The following is a 16680-nucleotide window of genomic DNA, read 5'->3' as shown; positions in this document are numbered from 1 at the left end:
TAATCTGAACAATGTAAACAAACTTAACATTAAAATATGCATCTTGCCAACCGTCATGGAATTTCTTCAGGTATTCCTTTCATTTATTCATGGGTGTTGAACTCAGATCCTTGGGCTTGCCAGGCAGGGCTACCTGCTGAGCAATATCCTTGGGCCTAGACCATCCTTTTAAACAACCTGCTAGATATGGCAACACACACCTCAAATCCCAGCTAAGAGGCAAAAAGAAGAGGATAGCTACAAGTTCAAGGACAGCCTAGGCTACACAATGACTTCAAAACCAGCCTAGACTACCCAGAAAAACCTTTTCTCAAAAAAGCCCAAAAACAAATAAACAAGCAAATAAAATTAATTAAACAAGTTAAAGATCAAAAGGACTACATAAAGTAGACTCATTCCAAATTAGTGCCCCATCCCCTACACAAGCAAGCAGGCTATCACAGAAGCACAGTGCTCACAAAAGGGTATGACCACCTGCCACTCCAAGTCAGCCCTACATTTTGCTTTTCCAAGGCAGGAAACAGCAAGGGCAAGCACTAACCAACTGATTTAGTTACTTTTCTCTCTCTGCTGAGACAAAATACCTGATGCCCAAAATGAAGGAAGGAAAGGTTTATTTCCTCACTGTTTGTGGAGGTTTCAGTCCACAATTACTTGGCTCCAAGGCAGGGTAGTATGGCACAGGGACAACACTTCAAGGCAGCAGCCAGCAAAAGCAGCCAAAATGGGGCAGGGGGAGAGCATATTTTCCTCCCTTATATTGTATGCAGGCCTCCCCCTGAACCCCAGGACAGATGTAGCACTCACACCATCTCTGTGCCCTTCCTCTTCTACCAGATGAGGAGATGACAGGATAATGGGATGACCATGTTTTCAAGTAGAGGGCTGTGGGCCCCTGCTGAGTTGCTTAAACTTCTAAACTGCTCAAGTTGACACAATGGATCACTATAACAGCAGCAAACCTGATCCTGGGCAAGCATAATATCCAGAAAAGAGAAAGCAGTGAAAAGTCACTATTGCTGACATTACCTCTAACAACCCACGTAAATATAGTGCTGTAAACCTATAACCAGAAGAGCTCAGAGATGTTCCTCATCTACAACTGAGACCAAGAATCTGTCCTAGCATTAAAGGAAATCACAATTTGGGAACAGATAGAAGGGCTTCTGTGCAAGTAGTGCACCTCAAAAACCCACAGGTCCTAAAACTAGGTGTGGAAAATTTAGACTAGTTAAATACCCAAACTGCAAACCATGGAAAGAAATCATTTATTCAATAACAAAAGAATTCCCGGTACTGATAAAAAGGAAAAAGACCAAAAAAAAATTTTTTTTTGCATGAAGTTTAAAAAAAAAAAAAACAAAAGAATTTTATCTTTGAATCAGTTTTTTTAATTTTCTATTTTATATTATTTTTATCTTTCCTTCATTGGGTTTTTGGTGAGTTCTTCCTTTTTTTTCTCCTCTTTAGCAGTTTCTTTGCTCTATTCACTGTTAATTTCCTTCTATTCCTCAAAAGGACCCGTTACCTTACTTTCTCTCCTCTTATCTCATTAAATAACTTCTCAATTTTTGCTTTTTTCATTCTCTGGTTTCCCATCTCTTCTACCTTTACAAATCTAACTACTAAGCATTATAAATCTCTAGATAGCTAGTTAACTTTAAAATATTGCTGTTGACAATAGTTGTGATGGCTCAAGCCTGTAATCCCAGCACTCGGGAGGCTGAGGCTGGAAGACTGCTGTGAGTTTGAGGTAATGTGAGCTTCAGGCCAGCTTCAACCTCATAGTGAAACTCGGTCTCAAAAAGACAAAAAAAAAAAAGAATGCTGTTGAGTAATCTTCTAAGTAGAGATAAGGCTGCTCCTAAACTTTAGAACATATTTACTTTAAGTTAACAGTAGGTCGATATTTGTCTTAGTGCTCATACGGTATTTATAGATTTTTTTATAGTTAATTGTGGTGCTTTTTAAACTTTTTTTTATTTTACTGGTATATTTTAGACATACATAATGGTAACACTCATCACAGGGAATCTGTATCTGTACATAATGTATCTTCCTTTTTTCTCATTACCCTCTCTTCTCCTTTCATCCCTCCTCTCCTATTTATAAAAGCTTTGTTTCCTTTTTTTCTTTTTTTTCTTGTCCCTTCTTTCCTTTCTGCCTACCCTCAAACTTTGTTCACCTTCTCATTTGAACATTTTCTTCCATTTCAGAATGAAGCTTATTTACACTTTCAGTTTCTCACATCAGAGAAATCATGCAGCATTTGATCCTGTGTGTCTGATTTAGTTCTGTTAAAAGTATGATCTCAAGGTGCACCCACTTAGCTTGAGTGTCTCAAGCTTATCCTTCTTTATGGCAGAGTAGTACTCCAGTTTTTTTTTTTTTTTAAATATCTATTCACTGGTTGGTGGGCATTTCAGCTGTTTCCAAGATTTAGATATTACAAACTGTGTCGCTATAAACTTGGGTGCTTATATATCACTGAGGAATTATGCTTTTGATTCTTTTCTGGAAGATACCAAGAAGGGGAATTAGCTGGGTCAAATGGAACCACTACCCCTAACTTTTTGAGGGATCTCCACACTGATTTCCACAGTGGTTGTACCAGTCTCCACTCCTACCAACAGTTCTTTATATCCCACAGCGCTGCCAGCATTTGTTATTGTTATTTGTTATTTCTTGGTAACAGTCATTCTTTCTGGAGTGAGGTGGGATCACAGTGTTGTTTTAATTTGCATCTCTCATATGAAGTTGAACATTTTTTCATGTATTTATTTGCTATTTGTACTTCTTCATCTGAGAAGCATGCATTCATTTCAGATGCCCATTTTTGAAGTGGGTCTTTAAATTTTGGGATGATTTTCATGAATTCTTTATATTTTCTAGATGTTAGTTCTTTGTCTGAGGAACAATTTGCAAAAATTTTTTCCCTCTCTGTTGGTAGTTTCTTTTGTTGTGCAAAGCTTTTTAATAAGATGAGCTCCCAGATGTTGACTCTTTGTAATATTTCCTTTGTTTCTGGTGTCTTGTTCAGAAAGTCTTTACTTATGCCAATATGTTCAAGAGTTCTGCCTATTCTTGTTTTCAGCCAATTTAGTTTTTGTTTTATTATTCAGATCTTTGATCCACTTCGATTTTACTTTAGTACATGGTGAAAGATATGCTCTAGTTTTAATATTCATATAAGGAAAGCCAGTTTTTCTAGCACCATTTATTATAGTGACTTATCTTTCTTAAGTGTGGTGCTTTTTTGGTCTCTAGGGCTTGTCAGTACTCATTTTATATTTGACAGTACAACTGATGCCGATTTCGTAATTACAGTCAAGGTGACATAGCTGTTAACTGATTTTCATGGGATGCCATATACCTAAATTGTTCAAAATGGTACCAAAGAACACAAATAGGTCAATAAGGTATCTGACAAGCTCTCAGAAGATATAAGTAAACAGTTATTGGGCCAAATAAGCCAAATAAATAAAACTATCAGCCAGTCTATAAAACATAACAATGAAAAGTCAATAGAGCTATACAAAACATGGCAATACATGAATGATGAGCAAAGAAAAGTAAGAGCCCATAAAAGAGCTCCAAATATAAACTCAGAGGATTAAAAACTATCAAAAGTATGGGCAACAGAACTGAGCAATGTAAGGACCAACTGTAAGAACTAGAAGACAGGGCTAGTGACTAATTAGTGAGTAGTACCTTAAAAACAAAATGATAAAATGAAAAATAATCCAATCATTCCTGAAGAAAATAACTTCTGATATACTCTGATATATCCTAGAAAAAATTATTAAAACAGTTAAAAATATTAAAAATATTTAAAAATTGATAGAGAAATAAAGTATTTTCCTCATTAACAGCACCTAAAAACATTCAGGAACACCAAGCCTCCACTCCAAAACTTTCTGAAGGATATCCTAGAAAGAAATAATGAAACAAGGTGAAAAGGTCTAACAGAATGAATACACACAACGGGTGTGTTGGAGCATATCTACAATCCCAGCACTTGGAAGGCTGAGGCAGGAGGGTTACCAGGAGTTTAAGGCCTGTCTCGGCTACATAAGCCAGTTTAAGGCTAGCTTGCATTATATTCCAAAGCCCTATCTCAAAAAACAAAACAAAAATAAAATGTACAAGGTAAAGCAAACAGTTAAGTAGAAGTGAGAGATAATGAATCAATAAAGAAAATAAGGCAATGGTAGGAATAAGTCAAAAGATATCAGGAATAACTCTCAATGTGAAGCATCTCAATTCTCAAATATAAGACACAGACTCAGAATGAATCAAGAAACAAATCCAAAGATATACAAGAAATACATGTAACACAAAAACACAAATATGCACACACACACACAACAGTCTAAAAATCAAAGGATGAAAAACAATACTCCATATAACAGGAACTTGTAAAAAAAGTGTAACTATCGGGGGCTGGGGATTTAGCTCAGCGGCAATAAGCACCTGCCTTGCAAGCAGGCAGGTCGTGAGTTCAATCCCCAGTACCGATAAAAATAAAAAAGACAAAAAAAAAAAAAAAAAAAGTGTAACTATCCAAAATTCATGAAAGTGAACTTCAAAACTGATCAAGAGAGACAAAGTCAATACATATTAAGAGAACAACAGGAAGAGACAACAGTTATTAACATATATGCACCAAACAACAGCACACTCAACTTCATAAAATATTATTGAACATAAAAAGCCAGATAATCAAAAACATATTAGAGGACCTCAATACCCTACTATCACAAATAGATCAACTAGACAAAAAAAAAAAAAAAATCAACAAGGAAATAGCAGAGTTGAATCAAATCTTCAAACTAAAGCACTTAATAGATAGCTACAGTGCTTTATCCAACAACAGAACACACATTCTGTTCACCAGCACATGGAACTTTCGCTAAAACAGAACAAATACTTAACAATAAATTAAGCTTAAGTAAATGTAAAAAAACAAAATTATACCATTCATATTATCAGATTACTACACAATAGACTTAGAAATCAATCACAAAGGAAAAGAAATTATGCAAATTGTATGGAAACTATAAAATACACTCAATCCAGCTCCTTAGACGACTCAGGCATGCCACCCATTGTAAAACACACACACACAAACACACACACACACACAAATATTGAGTTACAGGGGGGAAAAAGAAATCAAAGAAAAAATAAGACAGTTTCTTCTCCAAATGATAATGCCAGTAAAACAGAACGTACAGAACACAATGAAAGCAGTTCTAAAAGAGAAGTTTTTTGAGCTGTAAATTCCCAGAACACAAGAACAGTCAGTTCCAATAAATAATCCAATGATGCATCTGCATCTCAGGACACTAGAAAAATGAAAACAATCCACACCTAAAACAAAACCTACCAGCAGGGCATGCAGCCCAAGGTAGCCCTGCAATCCAGTCATGGGAGCTTGGGTGCTTGCATGCAGGCACCCTGTCATGGGTTGCTGGCACCACCCCACCAGGCCAACCTTCTACATCTCAGCTTGACCCTCTCCAACAGTCAACTGCGAACTGAAGCTGTGATTGGAGGCTGGAAAGGCTCAGAGCATGCTACAGGAGCTACAGCAGTGCCTCTGAGCTGGAGGAGGAGTTGTGTCTCTAGGATGCCAATGCATCCAGTATCTTGCTGCCGTCGGAGATTGCCCAACAGCCTCAACAGCAACCGGTTCAGGAGCAGAATGCAGGTGGAGACACCCAGAAAAGTGTCAACAGAGATTCAAGAAGCATCCAGGCTCCAATCTTTACCCCAAGTAGACAGCTTAGAGCCACCCAAGAAGCCAGCACCGCTGAGCCCAGTGGAGAGCAAGTGTTTGAAGAAAGAGGCTTAGCCAGGCTGCAGGTGGAAGGGCTAGGTGCAGAATCCCAGCTGTGCAGCTCTCTTTCCCATCTTCGCTTCCCTGCCATTGTCCACTATGCTACTACCCTATACCTGGTTTTCCCACCATCTCAATGAACTTGCAGTCATGCTTCAAGAGCCAGCCTGACTGCTGCATGCATGTAATCCCAGCATTCTGGGAGGCTGAGGCAGAGGATTAGGAATTCAAGTACAGTTCGAGAAATCTGGCAACAAGGCCCTTTCAGAAAGAAAGACAGACAGACAGACTGACTGACTGACTGACTTCGGTTCCAAATGAGTTCACTGCTTAATTCTACAAAATTGTCAGGGAAGTGCTGGAGACCACTACGAAGCGGCTCTGAGCAGGATTTAAATTTTACTAATTGGCTTTCTATGTTTATCTGTGAGTCTGTCCTAGGCCTAGGCCCCTTGCCTGGCAACGGGAGCTGATTCATAGTAAGTGAACCTCTATGAATCACTGGTCCTGGCTGAGGCGTGTAGTGGCCTGTGAGGCCAGAGATACCTTAAAGGGCAAGATAAGGTCACAGCTGTGGTGGCTCCAACTCCAATTAACAAGGTAGAGACTGCAGCTGCAAAGATTACTCCTACAGTCTCACTTCTACCATGTCTTCATGATAAGACAGTGCTACTCAATTGACTTGATTCATTACTTGGAGACGTCCTTGAGGTGACTCCCAAGGTCCTGCTCATTGCCTGCACTTTCCTCAGTATCTCTGCCCTTCGTCCTTGGTCCTAATATAGTGGACTGACCCAGAAAACCCTTTGTCTTTACCCTCAAAGCCTCGAGCTTAATTAAAGGGTTTTGATCCTCCTGGAGCCCTAAAAATCATACAATTTGTCTTTTTTTATTTAACCTCTGCTGTACACTCGTTTGGGAGATCGAGGATCTAGGACAGGATCCGATAGGGAAGCTACACTAGTACTCCACTCACTTTTTTGATAAAATTAAAAAGAGAAGCAGTACTCTACTCCCAAGGTCTTTCCTGAAAACTATCATTGCCCTGATCCCAAAACCAGACAAAGATTCAACCAAAAAACAGAACTACAATCCAGTATTTTTAGTGAATATAGATCAAAATACCTCAATAAAACACTTGAAAATAAATCATCGAAAAAGATCAAACATCATGACCAAGTAGGCTTCATCACAGAGATACAAGTATGGTTCAACATATATAAATCAAAAAATGTTATACATCACACAAACAGAAGCAAAGACAAAAACCATATGATGATCTCAACAGACAAGGAGAAAGCCTTTGACAAAATCCAGCGTCTTAGAGCTGGGGATTTAGCTCTGCAGCACAAGTGCCTGCCTTGCAAGCGCATGGTTGTGAGCTCAACTCCCAGTACCAATTTAAAAAAAAAAAAAAAATCCAACATTTTTCCTGATAAAAACACTGAAGACAATAGGTACGGAAGAACCTTATCTTAATCTCATAAAGCCATTTATAACTTATTAGCTTTCCCTCTATAATCAGAACAAGACAAAGGTCTTATTCTGAACTAAGGAAAAACTAAAGAAGTAAAAGAATTCTACAATGAAAACTACAGCATGAAAAGCCAGCATCTCCCAAGAATCCGCCATAGTGGGACTTGGGAGACCAACCAGGAAATCAACTAGCTAGCCTTCTTAGTAGGCTGTGCAAGCCACATACGTTCCAGGGAAAGAAAAGACAGCACCTCCCATGAGCCTACCAGCCTGAGGACTGAGAATCAAACATCATGCTTATCCTCCACACCCTGGGCAACCCAAAGGTTCCAAGTCATATGCTTGTAATACCAGCAGTTGGGGACTGAGAGAGGAGGCTCACCATAAATTCAAGGTCAGCCTGGGGTATATAAGTGAATTGGAGGCCAGCCTGCACTACACAGTGAGATCCTGTCCCCCCCCCAAAAAAAGTAAAGCAAAAATGCAAGTTAGTTATACCATTAGTGTCACTTAGTTCACTGAATAGGAAAGGTTGTGCTAATATTGATTGAAGTAATTTTTATGCCCATATTTTGTACTTGAGTGACTACAGATAATGTTGTGTAATTTATCAACAATTGTTACTTTTTCATTATTTTGTTGTGAAAATTTGTTTTACCTTTTCTTAATATTAACAAATAAAGTAATAAATTAAAAAAAAAGTAAATGTAAAGATACCTCTTGTTCCTGAATAGATAGAACCAATATAGTCAAGATGAGATTACAAAATTGATACTCAGATTTAATGCAACCTAACCAAAATACCAACAGCATTCTTCACAGAACCACAGAAAACCTTAAAATTCACATGGAACCAGAAGAGATCCACAATGGTAAAGACAAATCTGGATTAAAAAGAACAAAGCAGGAAGTATCATCATCCTGGGCTCCAAGTTACATGACAAAGCTATAATGATGGAAACAGCATGGTACTGGCACAAAAACAGACATGAGGATCTATAGAACAGAATACAGGATGCAGAAGCACCATTAAGCACAGTAAACTATTTAATCTTTAACAGATGGGCCTAAAACATACAGTAGAGGAAAGATAGCATCTTTAATAAGTGCCATTTCAAAAACTGACTACACACAGAAGATTGAATCTCGACCATTATCTCTCACCACATGGTAAACTAAAATCAAAATGGATCAAAGACACAATTGTTAAAACAGAAATACTTAACCTGCTGGAAAACAAGATAAGTAAAACTCCTTGAAATCCTGGCTGCATAAGAAATAGTTCCAAGAATCAATAGATGAGATTATAACAAATTAAAAAGGGGTTTTGCACAGCAAAACAACCAACCAACCAAGTGCAAAGACAACGTACACAATGGGAAAAATTTTGTCAGTTATCCCTCACACAAAGAACTCTATTTAGAACACATTAAAAACTAAGAAACATTAGACTCCCCAAAACAAAAAATCCTCTTAAAAATGGGCAAACAAAATGAACAGACACATCACAGGAGAAGTATGAATGGCTAATAAATACATGAGAAAATGCTTAACATCACTGTCCATTAGAGAAATGCAAATTAAAACATTGAGAGTCCACCTAACTTCACAAAGAATGGTGATGACCAAGAAATTGAACAGTAACAAATGCTAGAAAAAAGAACTCTTCTACACTGTGGCTGGGAATGCATACTAGTACAGCCACTATGGAAATCAGTAGGGAGATTACTCAAAAATACTTATAATAGAAATTCCATTTGACCAAGCTATTCACCTTCTAGGTATATTCCTAGAAAAACTGAAGACATATTACACAGATATATGTATACAATTCATAATAGCTAAATCTTGGAAGCTGTCTGTATGTTCATCAACAGAATGAGAAAAATGTGGCATTTGCATACAAAGCAGTAGTACTCTACCATAAAGAAAAACTTGAGTACTTTCTGGGAAAATGGGTAGACCTTACAACCATAATATTAAGTGAAATAAACTGGACACACAAGCTTAAAGATCACATGGTTTCTCTTATTTGAGAAACCTAAGTATAAATAAAGAGTAACATAAAAGACATAATAAGAAGGAAGGAGATACTCAAAGGGGAAGGGAATCAAGAAATGGAGAGGGTGGAGGCAGAAAAGAATCAAATAAAGAAATCAAGATGCATTACAGAGATGCACCAATCCCACAGAAAGAATGCAAACATTATGTACTATAAACATGTACTAACAAACAAAATTTTAAGCACCATACTGAGTGTTAAAAACTAAAATTCCAATACTTGAAATGCAGGTACACCGGCACTGTATACTGGCACTGTACGTTTAGCATACAGACCCTAGGTTCAATCCTTAGCATGCAAAAATAATAAGTCTTACCAAACTAAACTGATCATGATTTAATATTTATACAGGCAGACAGAAAAAGAAATTCCATCAAATACCTGGGATTTCAGCAAAAAAAAAAAAAAAAATCACAAACACAAAACTTAAAAACAGCATTTCAAAGAGCAATAAACAGGCACATCCAACCATGGCCCACAGACTGCTAGTAATGCAGCACTATAACATTATTATGTGTGATTTTTAGCTGTATTTTTTATGACTTGACTACTTGGTGCTCTATTGCAGACTGCATAGGAAACAATGGAATGTTGTTTAGGGAAGGACACAGAGCAGTGCTAACTTGTCTCCTGAGCTTGCCATACTCCTGAGCCTGATATACAGGTTTCAACTTGAAAACATGTATATCAACTATTTTCAGCCTGTATCAACTATTATGTGTGCTTGTGATTTGGGGAATACAAGGCAGAGATTAACAATAATACCATATCCATCTATCCACAAGTATGTGTGTGCCTTTGAAGACAGGAATTTATTATGAAGCAGAAATGTTAATTCTCTTAAATTATGAAATTTGGACTTACATTATTTTGCAAAATATTAAATGAAAACTAGAAGAAATGTTGTTACCTCCACATATTAACTATACCATGTATTTTATATGCACTTCTAGTCATCAGTGTGGCCCAGGCCAGTCAAATCTTTAGATACTCAAAACATAAACCAGGATACTGTGATAGACTTAGTTCTTAAAATAGAGAACCAGTTTTTAGGAACAAATTAGGAATTATTTGAACAGAGTACTTCTCCAGCATCGGTACGCAGCAGAAAGTGCTACCAGTAGTAGTTCACTAATATTCATTTATCATTCTTTTATAAAATTCTCTAATTTAGCTGAGCACATGATTGATTATCCAGGTAAACATTACATATTCCCCAGCTTTCTTTTCCAGCTAAATATATACTAGTGACTAAATAATCACACATAGGACCTGAGTCAAAAGAAAACTGCCACTTCTACATCACTTTCAAAATAATGACTGTGTATCCTATTGCCCTTTTTCACTTGCCACTCACTATTGCAACTGTGCAGGAGGCATGTTAGACCTAGAGATGAAAAAGATACATTTAGGCAAAGTCACCTATAAACCCTAAAAAGTCTATAAAATCCTTCAAGAGATATTTGCCATTTTTAAACAAAGGTAATGGGGTCTCTCAGAGGAGGTTAGTCTTTAATTCAGTTATTTACAACATTTACCACCAAGAAAGACAAAAATAAACTTCAAAAGTAAACTCTTGTACTTATCTTAAGGCATTCATCTAATTAGGCTAACAAAACAGATAAATTCCTAAAGCTCCAGATCTCACTTGGAAATGAGTTGCAACATTCAAATTACTCATTATCATTCCTTCAAACTCATTCTCTCCTATCAACAAAACAGAATTCTTCCCATGTAGGATTGTATTTCTAAAACTTGAAAGGGATTATCATTGAGAATATTGACCCAAAGAGAAATCTTTTTTATGTCTTGACAGTTTTGAAAAGTACTATTCCAAGATACAGCTTAAATTTTTTATTAAAATGTAAACTGGGACTGGAGATTTAGCTCAGTGGCATAAATGCCTGCCTGGTAAGCGTGAGGTCACGAGTTCGATCCCCAGTACCAAAAAAAAAAATGTAAACTGGGCCTATTGGCGCACACCTGTAACTCCAACACTTGGAAGGCTGAAGCAGGAAGATCGCTGAGTCTGAGGCCAGCCTGGGCTACATGCAGACCTCAAATTCAAAGCCAGCTTGAATTACAGAACAAGATCTTGTCTCAAAAATAAATAAAAATGAATATAAAATGCAAAACTGCCATGAAGTGGTGGACATATAATTCCCATGTATCCAATAAGACTACAAAAAAGATTAAAAGAATACATGGTAGAACATTATGACACTATCTCACATCCCCATTACACAGGCACTTTCTCTCTCAAACTTACAAGTCTAGGGCTAATCATTTCCAATTATTAGATACAAAATCACGTAAAACATCTTTTATAGTCTGAGCAATAAAAAACTGCAAGCATCAATGAATAATATCTCCAATGGCAGTTAGTAAATCATCTTCTATTTTCCAGACTTTCATGTTTATATAGGTCCAATTACAAAGACTCAGGAAAACACTATTTGTACCCTTAAATCTTCCCTTGCTCTTTTTTTTTTTTTTTTTTTTTTTTGAGACGTGGACAAAGAAATGCACAAATCATTCTCTTAAAGACAAAATAACAACCAGTCAATATTCAAAAGTGAAAGTATCCCAAAGTACTGGTAACCCTAACCCTGGTTCCATTCATTCATGTATTCATTCATTTATGCCTGTAATCCCAGCACTCCAGAGGCTGAGGTGGGAGGATCTTTACCACCAGCCTGGGCTACAAAGTGAGCTCAAGGTCAGCCTGAACTGCATAGCAAGACCCCATCTCAAAAAAAAAAAAAAAAAATCAAAGGCCTTGAACTTTCTACATGTGACTTCCTTCAAAAATCAAGTTTGCAAGGTATGAATTTTGCATGGGCCTCAAAACAAAAAATAGAAGACACTCTAAACTATACCCTACTCTGCCTTCTCAAAGGTTATATATAATTATTCTCTATGGTTCATAATCATTAAGACCATTACTCACTACAATAAACATTCTATATTCAGCTCTCAAAATACTAAATGAGTTTATAAACTCATTTAACTAAGTTTATAACTAAGTTTATAAACTCTTGCTTCAAGTACTTGAAATATGATCTTCCTAAATATCAAGATGACAGCCATCATTCTCATCCCTACCTGCATATACTCTTATCCCTAATTTGCTGCATCTCATGTGTCATATGTTTGAAAAACCAAATAATCATAATTCACCAGAATCTGGAAAAGTTCTCAACTGTGGCCAAAACTCACATAAAGAAGCAATACATGCAAATTTTTAAGCAGATTTGCTTGAAAAACATCTAGTGATATGAATTTTTCATTACAAAGGATAGAATGCTTAAGAAATCAATAATATCTTAACACTTAATATTCATAAAGCCAGTATTTTACTATCTAAATTGTCTTTATTTCCTGGATTTCTTCAACAATCCACTAATTTTCACGTTTAAATAGTTTGCTATAAGTATCACAAATTTTCCCAGTATTCCTAAAAACAGTGTAGTACGTTTTGGGAGTCCATAGGAAGTGTACCATATTCATGAATAGAGAAAAAATTTAATAAAAATTCACTGCAATTTAGATTTAGTATAAGTTTAAGCAAAACCATTAATTGGCTTTTTAAAAAATTAACCAAATGAATTTAACATACATCTACAAAACTAAATTAGTTGAAAAAAAATTAGCTGAGAAAATTATGAAACATATACTCTATATATAGTTCTACAGCAAATAAAAGATTGTAGTACTACTATAAGAAAGCCATATTGCTTTGAGAAGCTAATAAAAGTCATCATTTTTTTTTACAGAAAAATATTTTTGCACACTCCCATAAAATTGCATATATCAAATGATATGTGAAACTTGTTAAGCTTATCAGTATGAACTCCTAGCGGTCAATAAACCCTACATTAAATCTTGCTAGTAAATGAACTCAGTAAATAAATTATCATCAAGAAAAGCAACCAAGAAATAAGAGACGGATCAATGGCAGACACTTATAAAAATAAATTTTAACAATCATTCTTCATATACAATATATGAAAATATATCTATATGTCCATGTAAACAAAAAATTTAAAGTTCATTAAAATTTCTTAAAAAAACAGTTCTAGAAAAAAACCTATGGAATAAAGCAGCATTTAGTTCATCATACATTTTCTCTGTCCAAAAGACAAGAAATGAGAAAAATATATACAAAATATCGGAAAATATTTATCAACTTTATTACTCAACGAAGTTACTGAGCTACTACTGTATTTTTCAACCAGCTAGTTGATGGTGGTGTAAGAAAACAATCTGTAAATTTAAATCACTTTAAAACAGTAATCTCAAAAAGTCTTAAGTTATAGAACATGATCAAGAAGAAAATGGTCACTACAACATTATTTATAATACAGAAATAATACACTCAAAAACATACTTGAAAAGAATACTTGATAATTAGGGATATTGTTCCAGCATAGTATCAGGCAAGCATTGAAAACATTTTAAAAGAATAACAAAATGGGAGTATGTTAAGTGGTTAGCATGTGTATATGCCTTGGTTTGATCCCAGTATTGGGGGGAAAAAAGGAATTACAGTCCCAATGAAAAACTAAGAAATAAATAAGCCTTTATGGATTGATCAACCATGAAGAAAGTCACAAAAATCACCCGAATAGGTCTTTTTCCAAATGAGGCTAATTAATTTTTAACATTTTCCTAAAGCCCTACCATAGAAAAATTAAGTATTTAAAGCCAGGAATGGTAATGCACATTGTAATCACAGTCCTTGGGAGGCTGAGACAGGAAGATTGATTTTGAGGCTAGCCTGCACTACGACATAAAATCCAGCTAAAAACAGACAGCTCTTTGTGTGTGTGTGTGTGTGTGTGTGTGTGTGTAATCATATGTACTTATTCAAATGGTAATACAATTTTAATGTGTTACGGTTTAATCATTCAAACCTGGGTTTCTTTTGCAAGCTGAATTTTTTTTTGCAAGCTAAAGTTACAAGAACTCTTAAAAAGTTTAAGGAATTTCAATAATTTGCTCATTCTCAAGTAAGCTAGTCTTAATATTTTCATACATTGCATGTGTCAAAATACTGTAACAATCTCAAATGAAAATTTCAAAATACGTTTGTTATTGATAGAGTACTAAAAAACTAATTGATGTTTAATCGTCATTATACGTAGTTTTATGTATCTTCATGACAGCAGTTTTCTATCAATATTTATATTATGTATTATACTATTCAAGTGGCACTTAAGACCTTAGATACTAACCCAAAACACAATTATCTATATATTCAAATGAAAATATAGCTTAAATATATAAAATGAAGTATTTTCCCCTTTTGAAGTGAAAAACATACCTTGCTCTAAGATCAGTTATTTTCTTTGTATACATGCACAGAGACACACAAAATACAGCATATTTTCAACTCCAAATGAGCTGAAAAGCATGATGACTCTGGGGAATGAGACTTTTAAAAAAAACTACCTCAGAAGCATAAAGGGATCAAAATTGCACAACCGCTTTCACTCAGTACTGAAGACAGCAGAAGTCCAGAAATTATATCAGGACAAATTAAGCTTCTCTAAAGAAAAAAGAAGAATCTTTCCTATCACTACATTCCATCTCAATATGTGACACCATTTAAAAATGCATCAACAAAAAGTACTCCTTTCAATTATATCTAGTTAATACTAATGCTATTTATTTTATAGACAATAAAGACAATCCAAAAAAAGCAAAATTATAAAGCAACAGTCACTTCACTTGACAGTAGACTGAATCAAACTTGTTACATAATCAACCAATTTTTATACGTAAGAACCACAGATAAAATTTTACAAGTTTTTAGTCTAATAATTTGCACAATGGAAGAATAATATCAAATTTTACATAACTTTCCCCAGGTGTCTTACGTAAGATTTAAATATAGTAACATACTATTTTAAGTAAAATAATGAGTGCCACAATTGCCTTAAGCTGAACTCAGGAGCATAGTTAACAATAGAAAAAAAGTCAATTGTATATCACACACATTTTTAAAAATCAAAAGGATCTTTAAACTCATAGTTGTTTTGATTCATAAAGGCCTGAGTGTAAATGGAAATCCTTTGCACACACACAAAAAAAATACCAAGTATTACAACTTACATTATCACTGCAAAAAAAGATAACAAAGTAGGCTGATTGTTTTTGAAATAATAATTATCTAAAGAATAGACAAGTTAATTAAAGAAATGAAAACGAAAATCAAATACTCAGCATACAAATTGATTAAAATTATAACTAAGTCGACTAAGGATCAAATATTTTTTTAAAAATACTTAAGAAAATTTAATTTCACTTTAAACTACCTCAAGTATTTCTTCACTACTTGCCAACATTTTCCAAAACTAAAATTATTTCTATATGTAAACATTCCACATACTAATATTCCACACGACAAAACTGGTAAAAATAGGGTTAAAATTGCATTTGCAAACATGCAACTCAAATAAATGCACTTCCCGTGATAACACCACTAGGTGCCGACCTTTACCTCCCTAAATATAAACTTCAATTCAGCTACAGTTTAAAAGTGAAATCCTAACCGAGAACCACAAGTGGCAATTGTTACAGAAAATTAAGTCTACAACTTTTCGGACAATCAAGGAAAAGAGTTTAAGGTTGGCACAGGAATACAAGATAAATATTTTTCTTTGAAAAATATGAGAATTAGAAGGTAACAAAACGAAACCCCTCAAGTCTGAAGAAAATTAAATCTAGAACCCAAATGGCGTCCAAGAACATTAGATCTTGAAAATGAATATTGCGCTTGCGCAGCCACCGCCCGCCAGCTGCACAACTGCAGCTAGAGCCCGACCCCGCAAGATCACGTGCTCCCATGCAGCGCCGCCCGCAGATCCGCAACCGCGCACGCGCAGACACAATTCCCGCAGCCGCCATAATGCGGTCTTGACTCTTCAGAAATACAATAGTAATTTCACAAAATGTGATTAGAATAGCCCCTGGGATTCACATATACCTTTTGGGGCGGGAGAGGAGGGAAGGGGACCCAAGTTCCTTCCTACAGGCCGTCCTGCGCAGCCGTCCCCAACGCTGCCGCCTCAGTCTAGCGCGCTTCAGTCGCCGTACCGCCGCTGCCACTGCCGCCGCCTCCGCAGATTCAAAAACAAACCCGCTTCTCCCTTGCACGCGCGAGGCCGTTATGCAAATTACGTGGGCGGAGCTCCGTGGGCGTAATATGTGTCACGCCCACTGCGTTATCAACCAATGAGAGTACAGATTGGCCGTTCCTCATGCAAATCTCCTGTTTTTTATTTGAATGAAGCAC

At 35.9% G+C, this 16680-nt stretch overlaps 1 protein-coding gene across 3 annotated transcripts in view; it reads right to left on the bottom strand.

Annotated features, from left to right (window-relative positions):
• The window catches only part of Atf7ip (activating transcription factor 7 interacting protein), a 185917-nt gene that overhangs the window by 133173 nt on the left and 36064 nt on the right, over nt 1-16680 (bottom strand). Inside the window, exon 1 of one of the 3 annotated variants that reach the window (XM_013153081.3) lies at nt 16372-16547. The exons of 1 other annotated variant lie outside the window; for it this stretch is intronic. The gene's annotated coding sequence lies outside the window, so the exon portion shown is untranslated. Of the gene's footprint in view, nt 1-16371; nt 16548-16680 lie in introns of those variants that run through there. One more of the 3 variants, XM_063238258.1, reaches the window with a different exon arrangement.

This window comes from Cavia porcellus, unplaced genomic scaffold (genome assembly GCF_034190915.1).
Source record: "Cavia porcellus strain 051 isolate PalLab524CR breed Dunkin Hartley unplaced genomic scaffold, mCavPor4.1 scaffold_27, whole genome shotgun sequence".
Lineage (NCBI taxonomy): Eukaryota > Metazoa > Chordata > Mammalia > Rodentia > Caviidae > Cavia > Cavia porcellus.
This window is presented reverse-complemented; position numbering and strand designations above follow the sequence as displayed.